The sequence below is a fragment of the Python bivittatus genome, unplaced genomic scaffold (genome assembly GCF_059951505.1).
Source record: "Python bivittatus isolate LINGU-HERP-01145 unplaced genomic scaffold, Pbiv_v1 ctg000700_np1212, whole genome shotgun sequence".
Taxonomy (NCBI): Eukaryota; Metazoa; Chordata; class Lepidosauria; order Squamata; family Pythonidae; genus Python; species Python bivittatus.
Window position 1 is genome coordinate 68,075,001 of NW_028277098.1, and position 16,273 is coordinate 68,091,273.

A 16,273-nucleotide genomic window follows, 5' to 3' on the forward strand; every position below is an offset into this window, starting at 1 on the left:
AGAAAAAAGAACAGCATATTCTTATAATGAATTATGGAAATCTCTGTAGTCAGACTACAGCTTTGCTTCAGTGCATGAAAAACAGCTAATACTTTTTCTTTCCAACTTACGCCTTGAATCACTTCTTTGCTTGCTGAAGTATCCTCATCTGCCTGTGGATTTGCAATATTGTTATTTTTAGTCATGCAACACCTTCTTCTACCAAAGATCTTTAAAATTTGTTAATAAAAATGTTAAATAACATTTTTTTCTTGAAAATTATGGATTTTTCATACTAGTTTCCTAGCATGTTGTGTTCTAATATTCCTTTTTTAATCCTTTTGAATTCTCAAACGTTTGGGAACACTAATATTACTTTTATTTTAATAAGAATCTGAACATTTACAAATGAACCTAGAGTTTTAAAATCAATGAATATGGATCTATTACTTTAGGCTGGGAATGGATAGCCTGTATTGGAAGCCATGATGCTGCTTCTGAATAAATTCCAGGACTAAAATACACACAGGGTCTCCTGCCTTCAACTGTCATTGCATTGGCACACAACAATAAAGAAAGCTCAAGAAGTAAAGATCAGGAGAACTTGCTAACCCGACTAGGTCTACTGGTCAGCAGGAACAGGTTAATGGTGTGTATTTGGAACTTCTGTATTCTTGCAGATGGTTCACCAAGTACTGATTGTAGCCTTTAACACCATCAACTTCAGTTGGTATGTCAGTGATTACCTTATCTAGAAAAGTATGATTTTAACATTATCATGTCCAGCTAATGTCAAGACCTGACTACAGAAAACTTGTATGTGGGGCTACCTCTGAAGATTGCTCAAAAAGTCAACTGCAAAATAGAGCAGATAGACTGACCTGGAAAAAGAAGCAACATAACATCACCCAGACTTAGAGATCTTTTCTGGCTATCAGTCTATTTAGAGAAGATTAGATATCCACCTGTATAACCAAGTCGATTCAATACCAAAGCATATCCATACATACATTTTAGTCACGTTATGCAGCAAATTCTTATTCATTGGTATAAATGCAGCAGATCTGTTGGATAGTATAACCAATGCAATAAATGATTAGTAGCTAGGTTGGAGAGAAGGGTGCTTTCTAGGCTTGCAGAACTAGCAACAGGTTTGAAAGAGCCCTCTCCAAGGTGTCTTGTCTTTGCACACTTTTTTTTTAGATGTTTTAATCCTGCCATTATTATTTTTATAAATAACTCAAGGCAGCGAACATAGCTAATACTCCTTCCTCCTCCTATTTTTCTCACAATGACAACCCTGTGAGGTGAGTTGGGCTGAGAGGGAGTGACCAGCCCAAAGTCACCCAGCTGGCTTTCATGCCTAAGGTGGGACTAGAACTCACAGTCTCCTGCTTTGTAGCCTGGAGCCTTAGCCACTAGACCAAACTGGACCTTAGCAATGTTCTACAACAGGGTAGGGCAGCTGGGAGTGCCATTTAATTGCCTGTAATCCTCTGTGTTTGATGCTGTGACAGCTGTATGAAAAATTGCTTCCTGAGAGCCTCTGCAACTTTTTCAAAAGGAGATCAAGGAAGATGCCAGTGCTGGATTCCTTCGTGGCTGTGGGGTGCTCAAGTATCAGCTCTCAGTTGCTGGATCCTTATGCCAAGCATGAGGAAAGACCAAGAAAAACTACAGCTGCTTTATCTGTTGCTACAGCAAAGATTTGAAAAGGATGCAGATGTGATGAACATCCTGCTTCCACCATCAGCCGTATTTTGTGATCCTTAAAATATTTCATTCCACTGCCATCCCAGCCTTCCCTGATTATTCAGTCCAAGTCAGAATGGAAAAATAAGTTAATTATACTTCTAGGCAGAGTAAAAGTGTTTGCTGTCTGGAATTCAGATACTCCATTACAATTTTGTAAATCAGCTTGAGCTCAGTGAAATTTAGTCCTAAGTATCTCATTCAGAGATCAGATCAGAAATGAGGAAATTTAACAATGGATTAGCTTCAGAGATGTCATAAACATGTCATTAAAACTGAAATATAAATGGGCAGGGAACATTGTATGTTTACTTGACAATAGGTGGACACAAAAGATTACTATGAAAAAATCTTGATCTCATCTACGACACCATACTGAAAGACTAAATGAAACGTAAGTATCTGTTGAAATGGTTGCTTCAGACACCAAATTATCTGGATAGATATGTTGATGAGATGATAAAGTGAAGTATGCATAGGATTGGAATCTTAAGGGAAAAAATGTGTTTCAAAAATACTCCTAAGTAGAGTGACACATGAAATTACTTATAAAATAGGCAGAATGGTAATACTTATATATCTGTATATTTTATATGATCAGATAGTCATGGCCAAGAGCAAAAGGTATAGCAAGAAAACCTACCCTACTGACTCTTTCTGCATCTTTGGAGATTTCACCAGATACTGCCTATGTTTCAAATCTATCTTGGACATCTTAATGTTGAAATACTTTCCCAAGCTGTTTTTCACATATGCAGTCCCCTTATGAGGAACTTCAGAATACTAGTGCATCTGTGAAGTTAGTGTACTGTTCACTCTACTATACAACAGTGACCCTTCCTGAGCTTCTTGGGGATTTCAGCATCCATGTTAACCCAGCTCAGGGTTTATGTCCACCATGACAACCTTGGATCTCTCCCAATTAGTATCTGGCAACATATGCTTGGGCACATGCATACATGATATTCTGTTCAGCTAGTGTTGATGATCTGAAAGGGAGGAGTTTTCTGTCACTGCACTGCCAAGGGCAGATTGCTCTATGGGCAATGTTATTAACCTCTTCAGAGTGAAGGATCAATCACATATGCCACCTAGAGTCATTTTTAGCTGAAGTTTATAGGAGGGAGCAGGGGAGGGGGGAGGGGGGAAGGAAGGAAGGAAGGAAGGAAGGAAGGAAGGAAGGAAGGAAGGAAGGAAGGAAGGAAGGAAGGAAGGAAGGAAGGAAGGAAGGAAGGAAGGAAGGAAGGAAGGAAGGAAGGAAGGAAGGAAGGAAGGAAGGAAGGAAGGAAGGAAGGAAGGAAGGAAGGAAGGAAGGAGTTTGGGCTCCTAACGGATTTGAATGATTTTCTGAATGTGCTTGAGGAGTTTTTCACCTCTTCTGCTGATTGTTCTGTGGAATACAAAAATACAAAAATGGCCCAGGCAGTTAACACTACCACTCCAAAACATCCTCCTCCCCTTCCCTCTAGCAGAGTTCATTCAGCATCTTGATTTATCAGGGATTGAGAACAATGACAGGGATAGGCAGAATGCTGCAGCAGAGCTAGAGCAATTCTCAGTACAGATCAGATTATTCATGGAGCGGGTCCAACTTTCAGAATGATTTGAAATCTTACTCCTCCATAGCATCTACACATAACAGACCAATGATGTTTTTTCTGTAATGTCCAGCATCTTCTTCATCAGCAGAGGTGAATGATAGGAAATTTAGGCCAGATAAAAGATAACACTTCTTAACATGGTGCATAATCGAATTACAGAATTCAAATGCAGCAAAGGCCACCAGTTTAAAGGTTTAAAAGGGGATTAAAGCTATCAATGCCTTCTGGTTATAATAACTAAGTATTACCTCAAGGGTCAAAGTACGGTTTTAACTACTGTATTGTGGGAAAACATGAGCATTTAGGAGCTTCCTAGAAACAACTGGATGACCACTGTGGGAAGAGACTTTTGAAGGATAGGAGAGAACGTTGAAATAGATCTTTAGTCTTATCCAGCAGGGCTATTTTTTAGATATTTATGTTAAGAACATTTGGAACATACGGATTATGTTAAGAACTTCTGGATTAATTTGTAATCCAAAAAGCCTTGTTGTTTCACAGTTGAGTTATAAAGTAACACCTGCTTTTCATCCCATTCACTGGGGACATCTTTTTTCCCCTTAATAAAATTAACACTATACTGTATATGTGTGTGTCTATATGTGTGTGCACGTGCATGTGTGCATATGCACGTTCACTTTTATTTGGGAAAATTATCCTGTGATATATACATGTATAAGTACTTTAAATATTTCTAAGAATTTAAATTCTGACAGTAGCAATAACAAGAAGATAAGCGGTCCAAGAGAGCAGTTCTGAGGCATGACTATAAAGAATAGTGATCTAGTCAACAATATTTATCTTTGTGGTCTTTTCATCAGATAGGGGTATCAGCTGTTTGAAGTAGGCCAGGTCAGAAATCACTAAAAGGATTATTTAAACTCTGTTTTATTATTGCAGGGTATAATAACGGAATCTTGACACTCTTCCAGAGTGTCCCTCTGTCCTCTCTTATACCATGCAGAATCAAGGCAGAGACTCTTCCTTTTGCTTCCTTCTTTCCCAGGGCTGAGATTTTGTTTACTGTCTTTTTGATCTGTTAATTCTTTTGCATTCCTTCCCTATCTCTGCCTCCCTTTACACCTCCTCCCCCATCAGAACCAGTCTCCCATCTTGTAGGCAAACATGACCTAGGCACAATGCCATGGGACACAATTACAGACTCGCTTCCCATATTCTCACTTGGTGGTTCCTCAAGGTCAACAGACAACTCTTGTCTCATAGAATATGATAGACCTGGATAGTCCCCTTCCCTTTCTGCTGCATGGTAACTGGCACTGAAGAATCTCTTATGTAGGAAGGATAAGTAGAGTCTTCTTCATCCTGGGGCTTATTGTCTATTGATAGCAGCAGCAGGTCACGGGGATGGGGCTTGTGTGAGAATTTGTGTGAGAACTGGTATACAGCGTGTGAGACGTGGGCCTCTCCCATGACCTTTCAAATCCAGGGTAGCCCTTTCAGTAGATAAGATATTCCAAATGTCCCCTTCTGCATCTAGAATTCAGGATAAGGAGTGCCAATTAGATAATGGAATTGATGATGGTGGTGATGGTGATGGTGATGACGACGACAATCTCATTGAAACTGGCTGAAAAAAACCAAAAGAAAATAATGTATTGACAATTATCCAGGATAATATACCACCCAGAGTCCCAAACACTCTCATATGCTGAGAGTGAACTGAGGCCTCTATATTTTTAAATATATATAAATCCTTTCCTTAACACACATTAAAAATCTCTTCCTTAACACACATACAAAATACACAAAGTTTCTGGTCTGACTTTCTAACAGCATGAATAAGAATTTTTTCTTGAAATGTATTTTGGTATTATTTTCATTTTGGGGGAATATTTTCTTCCCTTAATAGAGGAATGAAGTGACTATATTTGGGTTGAACTCTGCTTTGGCAGTTAGAAACAAGCTGATTTGATTTAAACTGTCTGGACACTGCTTGTTATAATCTGGATTGAAACAAAGCTTCCGTCTACCTTATCACACCTAGTATTATAATTGAAACTTCAGCAAATGGCTATACCTTTAAAAAAATCAAATAGTAGTATAAATAATAGATAGATAGATAGATAGATAGATAGATAGATAGATAGATAGATAGATAGATAGATAGGATTAGGTTCTCACCCATGCTCTATTGGAAAGATATATATACAGTCCACCTTTCCTTAAGCTCTCAGAGCAGAGATACAGGTGTTATATTATGTCATGTCCTCAAGTATGAGGTCATGTAAAAGCCTGTACATGGGTGCATGTCATAACATCTGAATCACCCTGCTCTGAGAGCTTAAGGAGAGATGGACTGTATAAACCATTCTTACAGCACTGATAAGATATCCCTTCCTGGAACTGCTGAGCATCAGGACCTAGATAACTCCTAAAGCCAAGGCACTTTACATTCTGACACCTGTCATCTCAAGCGTGAAAGTCCATGAGTTCAATTTCCAGTAGAGGGTTTGAACCCCAGAGAATAACATCGGGCCACTCAAATCTGAAGATTCTCAATAAGGATGAAACCAGTAACAAGTGCGTCCTTGTGATCCCTGTAACTGATTCTCACACATACTGTATAGCTCCTTTTGAGTTGGATGAAGCCTGCCAAGTTTCAGATGGGTGGATGCAGGGTTGTTGCTGTTTGTTAAGAACAGTATTTATTCCTATTGTTTTCCTATTTGGGGGGAAGGAGCAATTGCTATGAAAATGGTAGATATCATAGATTCTAAAAAAAAAAAATTATAGGATTTCAGAAGAACTAGTGTAGTACTTAGTATTATATGTGAAGCAGAAGAAATATATTTCTCTTCCCCCCTCCATGGTTTCCTGGGATATAATTTGTTAGAAAATAGCATAGTTCATAGAATCTAGTATGACAAGTTAGTAGAAAGAAAAAAGAGTTAAAGGGGTGCTATTTGAAGCTGTGTTCCAATGGAAGGAGTCGTCTTTTTCAGTAATCTGATAATCTAACAGTTTGTCTGTTAGGTTGTACAAATCCCCACCAAAGCTTCAAGCAAAGCATTGCCCTCCCCAGTTCTCAGAGTGAAGTCAAGTGGTCAGATGGCTTTCTGTTGTTCTGCTCTGCAGCCCCTCTCAGCCTCACTCTGGCAGAAGGTTGAGAGGAGCCCATTTCCACAGGACTTGCCTAGAAAATCTCAAGGGGATTCAAAGCACTTTCTTGAGGCAAATTGAGCTGAAGCATTGTACTGCCAACAGTGACGCTGACAGCAAAAGGACACATACAGATACTGAAACAGAGAATGCTGGACATAAATTCAAACCAAAGTTACAAGACTAGAGCCAACTTTTTTTTCTTAGATTTTTTAATCCTGCCTTTATTATTTTGTATAAATAACTCAAGGTGGTGAACATACCTAATACACTTTCCTCCTCCTTTTTCCTCACAACAACCCTGTGAGGTGAGTTGGGCTGAGAGAGAGTGACTGGCTCAAAGTCACCCAGCTGGCTTTCATATGTAGGGAATAAGAAAAATGGCACAGTTTCAATATATAACTAAGCTTCAGAGGTAACTCAAAAAAATCCTTAGAAAAATAAGGACTGGATTGTTAAAAAAAGGGATTTTAAATAAATAGTATCTGGAATAAGAAAGGACTGAGTTACCACTAAGAATAAGAAAAAAAGCCCAACCACCAAAGCTATTCCACACAGCCCAGAAGAGAATTGTAAAGGAGCACAGAAGAAATTGAAAGCAAGTTAATATATTAGAGTATACACAGTACTCTCCCAAAGTAATAAGTTTGGAAAGGCCTAATAAAATCTTTCCTTTTGATTGGAACTCAACTTATTGAACATAAAGCTGTGTTACTTCTTCCTCCCTCCTTCAGTCTTGAAAAAATTTGGGCCCACCTGTCAATTTTTAGAGAGATGCAGCTTCTCCTATTGCTTTTCAATTCTCAAATCACTGGTGGACTTTGGGGAGAATCCAGATTTACTTTGAATGATTCCAGGGAAATTTGCTTTGCTTTGGATGAATCCCAAGTCTTTCTAATCCATTTAGCTTGAGATTCATCCAACCTGGTCTATACTCCTATTTTTAAGATCCATTTCTACCAGGCTTAAGGCCGAATTTTGAAATTGAAATTGCCTCACTCATTCTATGGGGTGATGTCTGTCACGAAAAATGATATAACCATGATAGCTGCACTAGTCATCAAAAAAATAGATATTAAAATTCCACACAGCTAATACTTTCATTAGGTTAAAAATTTTTAAATAAAAGTTGTAAGCTTTCAAGTTTCTTAACTCTTCCTTGGGCAAAATAAGCCAGAAAAAAAGGTGGAAGGGTGGGGATGTTGCAGATTGTGGCTGATATTAACAGCAATTTCTAAACTACTTGCATTTTTAAATGGAGTGAGTGAAAGCCTCAAGGAATGCAATTTGGATATTAGCTGACACAGAATAGTATACAGTGCTTTTGAGTTACAGCAGGAGGTGTCTCTAAATATTTCAGGAAGAAGATAAACAACCATTTGACTTTTTAAGATCCCCGGTTCTATACCTACCAATTCCAGCAACTAAAATACACATTATTTCTGTCCTCTGTATCCAAGTACAGAATAAGGCAATCTCTAGATTAACAAAGGTGTAGATATTTTAAGGTGTTAGTCAGGTATTAATCAAACTGAAGTTGGGTTGGAATACCTAATGATGACCAAGAATTAACATTCAAATAGTAATATTCCAGCAAAAATTATGAAAATACTTCCTTTCCTTTGTATAGTCCCATTGCAGAATATCAAAAGGCAGTATTCTCGAAGTCACATAACAAATAACAAACAAAAAAGGGATATTATCCTGTTGATTTTCTTTGCCCTCTCAATGTCTTTCAATATCACTGATCATCACATTCTTCTTATCTGAATTGAAGATTGGAATACGGTACTGCAGTGATTCTGCTCTTCTTCCCCTAACCATCAGTGCCCAAAGATGGAACTGGCGAATGCTTTGCCCCTTTGCAATTGTGCTATGGATACCCATAGGACTCTTACATCTCATGCTGTCTGGAATCTGTACCAAACACTTTGGGAAAATTTAACAGGGAGTTCTAGGGTTTGATTAAATGACATTAAAATATTCAGGCTGGGATCACATAACATACCTATTGGATCAACAGCAAGGACATTGTTATGTGCAGCTACTAACCAACTAGTGCTGAGACAGAAAAGGGACAGTTATGAGTCATATTAGCCTCCTCCAGTAGCCCTGTTATGAGAACCAAAAAATCCAGTCAACTGTAGAGCAGTATCCACTATCCACAATATACAACTTCATGATACACAACACAGGACTCTAGGGCAGTCTTCCTTAAATGTATGCCCCCAGATTGTTGGATCAGCTTCTTTCAGCACCAGCTACCATGGCCAGCGGCCAGGGATAATAGGAGTTGTAGACCAAAACCCTGCAAATTAAAGGACCACTGTTCTACAGACCTTTTTTAGACCTAACCTATGATTACAGATCTATAAATGCTACCTGGAAACACTTATCATACAGGGTTAACTTTTTCTGACAAAACCTGTATGCCATTTGTTGATGTGGAATCCTTCCTTTGTATTTATTGTTGATTGACAACAGAAAAGTTCACAATGTGACAGTTTTTTGTCAAATATTAGTGAAATGCCTTACATCCTTAAGATAAGATAGTTCCAGTGCCCCTAAATGTCTTGTTGGATGAGTGCTATAGTAAAAGAAATTTGGATTATGCATCTGCATGAGTGTGTGTGCGTCTGTGTGTGTGCACGCGCCTGACCGTCTCCACAAATGTAGCCCTGCCTGAAGAATGACCTCTTTTTCTGGATTTTGCATTGATTAGTTTTTGTAAGTGTAAATAATTTATTTGAGAGATTTCAGACTATTTGATATGTGAGAGAAAAAGAATTAGCAGATCTGGTAGGTGAGGTGTTTTGAGAAATGTATTTTACTAAAGGTTGTGTGTTTCAGGAAGTCTTTCTTTTTAAGTTTTGGAGTTTCATTTAACACTTTTACATTTATTTCTTTAAAGCCAGTAGATTAACCAAAGCATTAAGTTGGCACCATTGACTGTTAATATTGTGACTAGCTGGGCTTTGACTTTCCCATTTTTGTAGCATTTAGTTTGAAGGCTTACTTTTAACACTCTGGATTAATGAAAGTTTGTGTTGGTGAATTTGTTTTTAGTTTGTGCATAATCTCTTCATAAAATAAATGAGCCTTGAACAAAAAAGTACAAAAAACAATAAATTGATGAAAAAACCAACAACAGCTCAAGAACTAACTTTTTAATTACGTTTTTAAGAAAGTCTGTTTCTTTATGGAGGAAGTACTGAATGAAAATCCCTGGAGAGACTGCAGATATCTGAGATTTTTATACATATACATTCAGTTACTCTAGCATAAAGTTTGCCAGATGTGTTATTAGACTTTCATGATGACTGCCTAGCATATCTAGAAATAATGGGAGTTGTTTGGAGGCACCAGCTATTGCCTACAATAAATTTACCAAAACATAATTTTGTATCTAAGAGAGCTCAAAGTTAAAATAACTATCAAACCAAAATTGTAAGAAAGTTTAGGAAAAGGTTGTCATAGAAATGGTCTGAATGGATGAGTGTTAGACAAATTTCTGACGCCTGAGGAATCAAATTTGTGGGAATTTCTCTCTAAGTGGATGTGTGCCTCCTGGACTAATGGACAGACAACTATCCTCTTTCATCTCATCAAATCTGGAGGTCTAGTTCTCAGCAAACAATGATTTTTAAAATATGAAACAATTTTGAACTGTGCATTTGCAAAAATGAGAGAAAATGGATATAGATAAACCAATTCATCTTCCTTTTTCCTCTTTTCTTTCCCCCCTGTTCCATGGAACTGGGGAAAAATGGAATAATATTTTGGAGAATGGGGAATAATTTTCCTTATTCTTTTCCTGGACACTGGGAAATACAAGAGAAAGAATATTTCTGTCTATAATCAATAGCTACACTGCTTGTTTATCACCGTTATATCCTGACCTAAACTGATCTTTTGCTCCTGGACCTGTTAGGCATATTAGCATCTTTGAATCCTCATAAAAGTAATGAAGTGAGTGGGTGGGTGGGGGGGGGGACAGCCCATGTTAAAGCTGAAGAATAACTTTTTCTAATACTTAATACACATAGCTTCATCACCGGAGAATGAAAACTCTGAATATCCAGATGTTGGCCTTTAAAAAAAAAATCTTGTATAATTTTATACCCAGAAAATAGTTTCATGCCAATTTAGGGTTATTATATTCCCCATCACACATTTTTGCTGGTTCTGAAGAGATTTCTTTCACCACAGCTCAGAATCAGACTTTCTGTGACCAGTTACAGTAGGCATCAAGAATGAGGGGAAACAGAATCTCAGCCAGTTCCTAAATGAGGATTAGGATGTCACCACCAATTTCTTACACTGAACCAGGTCAGAAACCTTAAATAGAAATGGGGCTGTTGTTCCTGTTATGCTGATAACACTAAGTAGGGGAGCACTTCCAGAATAATCTCAGTCTGGTCCTGTAAAATATGCATTCACATACCCAAGTATATATTTGGCTTAAGCAGAAAAACAAGGGAAAATGTGAAGTATACAGTTACATCAGTAACTAACTTTGCTGATTGTCCCAAAACTTGTAAGATAAAGCGTGCGTGGATGTGTATAGAATAGCAGCAGCCATGCCATCACGATCACAGGAGAAGAAGCAAAAAGAGGCGAGATGCCCTCAGCTCTTCCAAGAAGGCATCCCCTTAGATTCATGCCCTCTTTCATCCATTATAACCTAGTAGCAGCCATTCTGTAGGGGAAGAAACGAAAGAAAGTAGATGGGTCAAATGACCCATTTTGTGCTTCTCCTCTGCTTGAAATGAACAGAGTACAGTCTGTCTGGTGGTTGTTAGAACTTTCTGAGATTTGGTGTTGGTATTGGCTTGTCTCCCCAAAGTCAGCTACTCAGAACATGAGCCATACTGGAGTGTGATAGCGGAAAAGAGTTATTGCTCTCTTGTCCAGGCCTGTGAGCTTCCCAAATGGCTATTGTGTAGCCAGAATGCTGGGCTAGATGGGCCCATGGCTTGATCCAAGAGGATTCATCTTTGGCTGTTATATTAATCAACCAAACATAGTTTTGAACCTTAAAAGTAAATGGCCAGGATTCTTGGCAATTGCCATGAGCTTAGGTTTATAAAGACAACTGTAGAATTGAAAAATAAAAGACTGGTATCTAAAGATGAAAAGAAATTGATTGGTCTCCAGGAAAGGATGGACTGATTTAAGCAGCATTAGTTTTTTCAGCTATTGGAACATGCTTCTCAGGAAGAAATTGAACATTTAAAGTTAGTATGAAAGGTTCTTCCTGGCAATTAATCAGATAAATCTGTAGTACACCATTACGGCATATACAGTATGTACCAGTCCCAAATAACTCTAAAGTAAGAGTTTATGAAAGTAGGTGATGACTCTTGCTTCTAGGGGTAGGGCTTGGATGCAGTGTGGTATCTGAGGGGATTGTCTTCTGCAGCCTGCTTTGGAGGCAACAAAGTGTGTCAGTTTTCCAAATGTGCTCTGTGATGAAAACAGGAGCAGATGGGGGTTAATCTTTCTTCAACAAATGAATTGTTCCATGAGGCACAAGAGGGGGCAGCTCTACCTCTACGTAGACCTCCCTCTCTGGCAAGATAGATAGATAGATAGATAGATAGATAGATAGATAGATAGATAGATAGATAGATAGATAAAAATCCTTGCCTTTTGTGAGTCTGAAATTAGGTAGTTTGGGTAATGAGTGAAGACATTTGGGAAGGGCAAAGCAGGAGGGATGATCCTCCGTAAACAGCTTTTTTATAAATTCCATATACAGGACAAATGTGCTTGTTTTTTCTTCTTCACTGAAGGAGGCAGATGAGGATGATGAGAAAACAGACTGGGCTTTTTGTTTAGTGAACTGTTTGTGCTCTTTAAACACAATATTCATCTGAAGATTAGCGGCATCTCCATACCACTGCTTGGCACCATTTTGGTATTGAATCTAGAGCTGTTTCATCTCATGATGTGTGTTTGAGCAGCTGAGTCGGTTTATTTCTCTGGTTTATTTGAAATAGCAGCAAAGTTGGTATTTTCCTTTGAATCAGTGGGGTTCTGTCAATATTGTGGGTAGTTTATTTTCCCATTGGCTTGAACTAGTGCTGCCATCTCCTGGGTTCAAGCCAACCATTAAATTATATCCCTGCTCTCCCTACACTGAAGTTCAGTGTCCTGTTCCTGGAATGTGCTTTTTGCTCTATGCATTGTTTAAAATTTATCTCTCCCAGTCCAACCACCATAGCAGAGCAATATTCAAATATGGTTGCATCTGTTGGGAAAAGAGCCTAGTTGCAAAATTACTAACATGCTAGTATTTCACCTTCACAACTCACGGGGGCTTTAAATGTGCCAGAGGAATGGTGTCGGAGCATCCAGGAAGTCTTTGGAGGATTTCAATGTTTTAGTTAAATGTTAATACATCACTCTTCCCTTGCAGTTTTTCATCATGTCTTTCCAGTGTTACTGCCAACCACCAGCCAAATATACACAGGTAGTGAAAACACATGAATGGGGTAGTAGGAGAGAACCAGCCTTTATTTTATTTCCTTCTTGTATAGAATTGGAGTGAAGAGATGTTTTTGTGACTCCAGGACCAGTTGAAACTCAAGGGGAAGGTCATTAATTGAATGATGTTCTTTACCCTCTCCTGCTAATCAGCCAGAAGGGAAGACGGTATGCACTGACTAGTTTTCTGCCTGTTCCCTGCATCTCAAAGTCAGCACTATTCAAGATGTTCAGCAGTCAGTTTCCCACTGCTTTGTGAGAGATCGGGGGATGGAAATGCTGAAGCTGCGGAGCTGCCCTAGGCAGGGGGTAGGCTCAGAATGCCTTTATAGCAATCAAACAGTTTTACCACATAAGGCTGCCTGCCCTGGGCGCCATTGTTCATCTGACTCCCACAGTTTCTGCTTTTGTTCCTTTACTTTGAATGCAAAGGAACAGTTACCCTTTTCCACTGGAAAAACAACTGATTAGTGGCTTCTAAAATCAAGCACATTTCACTGGAGATGTGGACTAAGATAGCTGGGTCAGAGGAGACTGCTATTAAAGCTTACAGCCTTTTTCTTCACTTGGGTTCCTTCTTATTCTACTGCAGTTCTGGGGTGGGCAATCACAGCAATTGTATAAACACATTTTGCTAAAGAGAAAGGCTTAAATGCTAAGTTGCTGTTCCACTTGGACAAGGCAAGGGTTTTTGCCTACGGTTGTCTGCCTCTCACTTCATATGCCATACACTCTCAAAAATCCCCAAACTTTTGGGGTGCCAAAGGCAGCTGAGGAAAGAGAGCAATGGGAGTTTCATTTTGTCATGGAAAGAGAATTAGTACCTGCGCATAAATATCAGGAATAAACTTTTGTTTGTACACTCTGTAAATATTCAGTAAGAAACCAGTAAGAAAACCAACTAGAGTGCTTCTTAACATGGAAGCTATTATAATAAAGCAGCTCTTACTATAATTTGAATAGTTACGATGAGGATTGGTGAAGAATACCAAAGACAGAATGGAATTTAACAGAAAGGGAGGTAATCAATGTTTGGTGCACATAATATCCACTGGATTGGAGTGACCAGATTTTCCAGAGTATGAACCAGGACACGTTGATTTGTATACATTTATATATTATTAATTGTAATTCATAACTCACCTTGCCAAAACTCCCAGGCCAAAATTACAAAAAGAAGGAAAAATGGAATTCGATGTTTGGAAAGGCTTCACCATAATGAAGTGGATTTCAGTAATTCCAACATTTTCTATGGCCTAATATATTTTTACCTTGTGTGTAAAATTATGTCCAGATCTAATCTGGTTAATAAATGTCCAATAAGCAATAAATGTGAGCTTCTATATCTGGGTTACAAAAAATACACAACTATTAGACAGCAACAAAGATACACAGCTAAGTCATAGCTGTTTGCTGTCAATGGATTTTTGCTGTCAATGGATGTTTGCTGTCAATGGATTTTGAAGACCAGATACGATGGTCCTACTAAAGTAGTCATGCAAGTGCAATGAATGGAAAATTGAGAAGTTGTTTTCTACATTGCTGCTCATACAAGAGGAGTCTCCTGGTATTTGTCATGTTCCTGCTGCCCAGGTCAGTCTCTTGAAAACTCGGACATTTTGCTGTTTTTGAGGAAGGGGGTATACAGCACCTGGGACACCTCCTCCAAAAATGGGATTATCCTGGAGAAAACAGGATGTCTAGCTATCCTATCACTTTTCCCTTAATGATACATTGACTGAAATATGGTTTATTTCTTACTCTATATAACGTGAGGTGACACACAAGATGTTGCCCCTGTTTATCTTTGCATGACAGTCATGAGAGATGGGTTGAGCTCAGAGAAAGTGACCAGCCTTAAAGACATCCTATTACTTTCATGGTGGAGTAGAGTTGAGTCTTTGCGATCCCAGTTTCAGACTGTAACCACTACACCACATTGGCTCTCACAGTATCAGATGAACAAAATGGGACATGCCATTTTAGAACTGACATATTAGTAAATAAAAGCTCAATTGGCCAGCATGGTTAAAGAAAACAAGTGTGAAATTATGGATCTTAATTAAACATGTAACTTTGTAATGTAATAATAATTTATTTTTAAAAATAAAAACAAAATGGAAGTGATGGCATACAGTTCAAAAATAATTTGCTACATTTGAGGGCAGCTTGGAACTCTCTTTGGAAATCAGCTATCTAGCCTCTCTCGCCAGTTGTAACCGGTTCTCATTAAAAAAACAGCATATGCAGAACCCTGAAGAGAGAATGTACTATTCTCACCTAAGCTCTGCTTTAAATAAATTGGTAGAAATCTAAGGCAAACACACAGAAGAGAAAAGCTCACGGTGGCAAAAGGTTTACTTCAATAACCCTTTTAAAATCATGGGGAATCAACACACCATGAAATGGAGGGTTTTTATTTATTTATTTATTTATTTATTTATTTATTTATTTATTAATTATTAAACTTCCTAAGAAATGCAAGCCCATTCACCTTTGAATATCAGCGGATACTCATCTCCTGCAGGAACAGTTGCCTTCAAAGGTTACAGCAGGGTTTCTGTGGCAGCTATACATTGTATACAGAACTCCTTCATCCAAGAAGTGAGGTGCCACTGACCGCACCTCAAAAGGCAAGAGCAGATACAAGAGGCAAGCAATGATTGATAATACAGGATGCTCACAAGATTAGATTTTTCTTCCTCTTCATCTGGGTTCTGCCAGAAACTTTTAAAAAGCAAGCATCTGATCCTGCTGTTTAATCTTACTTATTGAAAATTAATCAGGAGTGAGGGAAATACGAAAATTCTAATCTGTTGTGCTGTTTTCAGCTTGCTGAATATTTTTGAAAGCCAGTTTGAGCAGCTTCTGTTTTGGAAGGGAAAATAGAGTTGAAACAATCTCAGAGAAATAATTGATCAGAAACGGTGGGAGGGAGCAATTTCACCACTTTGACATCATAAATGGATGGTTTGTGACTGACCACAGAAACTATAGTGGTGTTTTATGAGAAGATCAGTGACTTCCAAATGTGTCCACAAGCACCAAAAAGGATGCTTATCCCTAGCCTATAATTTGGAGTGATTCTGAATGGTGGTTTCTAATCCCAAAAGTAAGGTGTACCTCAAGTCAAACTTGACTTCTGATAACTTGATGGACACATATATGTTATAGACTTGGGAACAATATGAAAGTGGTTTGCTGTTGATGTCTTCCCTGATATATTTCAGCTACAGTTAGGACTATGCTGCAAATAATTATTAATATCAACCTGAACACCTGCAGAACAACCCCCTTCAACCTGGTGTCCTTGAAATATACGAGAGTCCAAA